We start from the raw sequence: 2,486 nt of genomic DNA, 5'->3' as shown, positions 1-2,486 counted from the left end.
TTTCTACGCATATACAAACCTATATTTATACTGCAAAGTATACTTATGAATTAAGTTTTTAAGTGTTTTGTTTTACTTAAATAGTTGCTCTTTTGTTTATCTTGTTTTATCTCTGTGAGAAGGAGGATGGTCTTTAGAATGACAGTGCACCTTTTAAATATTTTAGGATGTCAGGGCTGGAGAGATAGCTCAGTGGAAAGAGATCAGTTAGCCCACTGGTAACAAAATGAATGTTATATTCCCAAGTAGGGACCTCTTGCACAATAAAATACAGACATGATATCAAAATAAGGTACAACTATAAACCTTTTATTTAAAATAATAGTTAAAGGTCTACTAAGTTGTTAAGTTTACTAGCCATTAACACATTGAAATGTCTAAGAAGTACTTAAAAATGTGAAAACAATATATGAAAATTCTGCTATGTTAAACACTGAACAAAAATGAATGCATTTTTAAAAAATGAATGCATTTTATCTAATTGTGCTTATCATTCTAAAACATAACTGGAGATAATTTCTCAGACTTGAGATTTAAAAAGATCTTTATCAGTTTATCAATTTGAAGCTAGAATTATCTCCTTGAGGTAATTTCATCTTTAGATAGCTCTTACCACTATAAATGTATTCCTTCCCTTTAATAGAAGACCTTTGGACTTAAACTTCAACATATCAATATCTGATGGAAAATACCTGTTCCAGGATATGCCAAAATGTTTGATATTTTGACAGATAGGGTAAACCGAACTGCATATATTGCAGGTTAATAATTAGCTTCTCTTCTGGAGGGTTAACAACCTAAGTTAGCAGATCAAAATTGGAGAAAAGGAAGGGCTGAAAGGTTAGCCAACATTTTGGCCCTAGCCTTTCAAGGTCAGTGAAAACTCAGGACATAGATCCTGTACTGTAACAACATGTAACTCAGTTGTGCTCCAAATTTTCTGATCAAAAAGATTATGGAGCAACAGAGGAATGTGTTCAATGATCTAAAGTGAGCCTGGGGGGTCACATGGAGAGAAAAAACATTTTCTCAAGCTTTCACAGAGAGCAAATTGGTCAAGCAATGGCCATGACTCATCCTCATGTCTGACACTGACAAAAGGATGTACAAAGGACAGTACAGGGCTACAGGATAAATCCTGAGAATACTTGACTGACCTTATCAGATACCAAAGTTACATTTCTTGTTATATAGGTCTTGCTTTATCTTGGTCTTAACCATCCAGCAGAAAAGTATTAAAACAAGGTATATAAAGTAAAGCCATGTTAATACGATGAGCTGTAAAAGGCTTGAGTCAATAACTTCTGAGGATAACCCCTAATATTATAGACTGCTGGACAGTATTAGATTGTTTAGCTGAATTCAAACACCTATAGTATTTAGATGCCAATAGAATATTCACCTCTGACAGGACAAAAAATAAATAAATAAATAAATAAAAATTAAAATTAAAAAAAGGATACAAAGGAAAGATCATTTTGTATTTATATATACAAAACAGGATAAATTTACAGCTACTTTCGCTTAACTCAATGAGAAGAAAGAGGTGTACTAACAGTGTTTGGACAGAATATCCTGTCTGCTTCTTGTACTATGGATAACCACTAAGAATATAATGTACAGTGTATCGACTATCAAAACTGTCCTATTAATCAGCTGTGAAACTGTCTCATTCATATTTATTTCTCAATAAAAAAATAGAAGACCTATAGCATGTACTCTACACATTTTAATCTAATTGTCTTTGCAGATCTCAGAGGTCTCCTTTTTATTTATTCATTTATTTTCATTTTATTTTATTCCTTGGGGGGGTACCAGGAATTGAACTCAGGGCCTTGCACTTGCCAGGCAGGTGCTGTGCAGCTGAGTCCATCCTTTTTAAAGGTTATTTGGTACTAATTTGAACTAAGACTTCAGATGGCAAAAAATCTAGCTCAGACTTACCATCAGAAATAGGAATGTAATGGCTGAAGCAGTTAGTAATCCAGGGGCAATGCCATTGTCCAGAGGGACAGGCTGGCCATGCAGTGCATTTCCTGCAGTATTGTTGGAAGTAAAGTCATACTGTGCAGCCAAAATCCAAATGGCTGCCTCTGTGCCTTAGTGTATTAGGAGACAGTCATGTCCTCCATCCCACAAGATGTCATTTAAATTAAATATCGCATTGCTGTTCACCATTTTCCCACAAGGCATTTGTGTCTCATCATCATAGTCAATATGAACCAAATAGTGTTTATCCGCATTTAACTCAAGACCCAAAGTGATGTTCAGAAAGTTTGTAGAGTGATTCCTTCTGCTTTCTCTGAACAATACTTCCGTTGACAGAGCCAAGATCAAAATACACACTTGGTGCCTGTTTTTGTGCTTTGGATTTTCCACACATGTCATTGTGAAGGCCATCTTTCACACCATCTACCTGGGCGGTTGGCCTCTTCAGACTACTTTGCCTTTTGGCTTAGAGCTTCACTCCAGTTGACCTATACCAC

Source organism: Octodon degus, unplaced genomic scaffold (assembly GCF_000260255.1).
Source record: "Octodon degus isolate 3935 unplaced genomic scaffold, OctDeg1.0 scaffold00046, whole genome shotgun sequence".
Lineage (NCBI taxonomy): Eukaryota > Metazoa > Chordata > Mammalia > Rodentia > Octodontidae > Octodon > Octodon degus.
The sequence above is the reverse complement of the archived record's forward strand: the minus strand, read 5'-3'. Positions refer to the sequence as shown.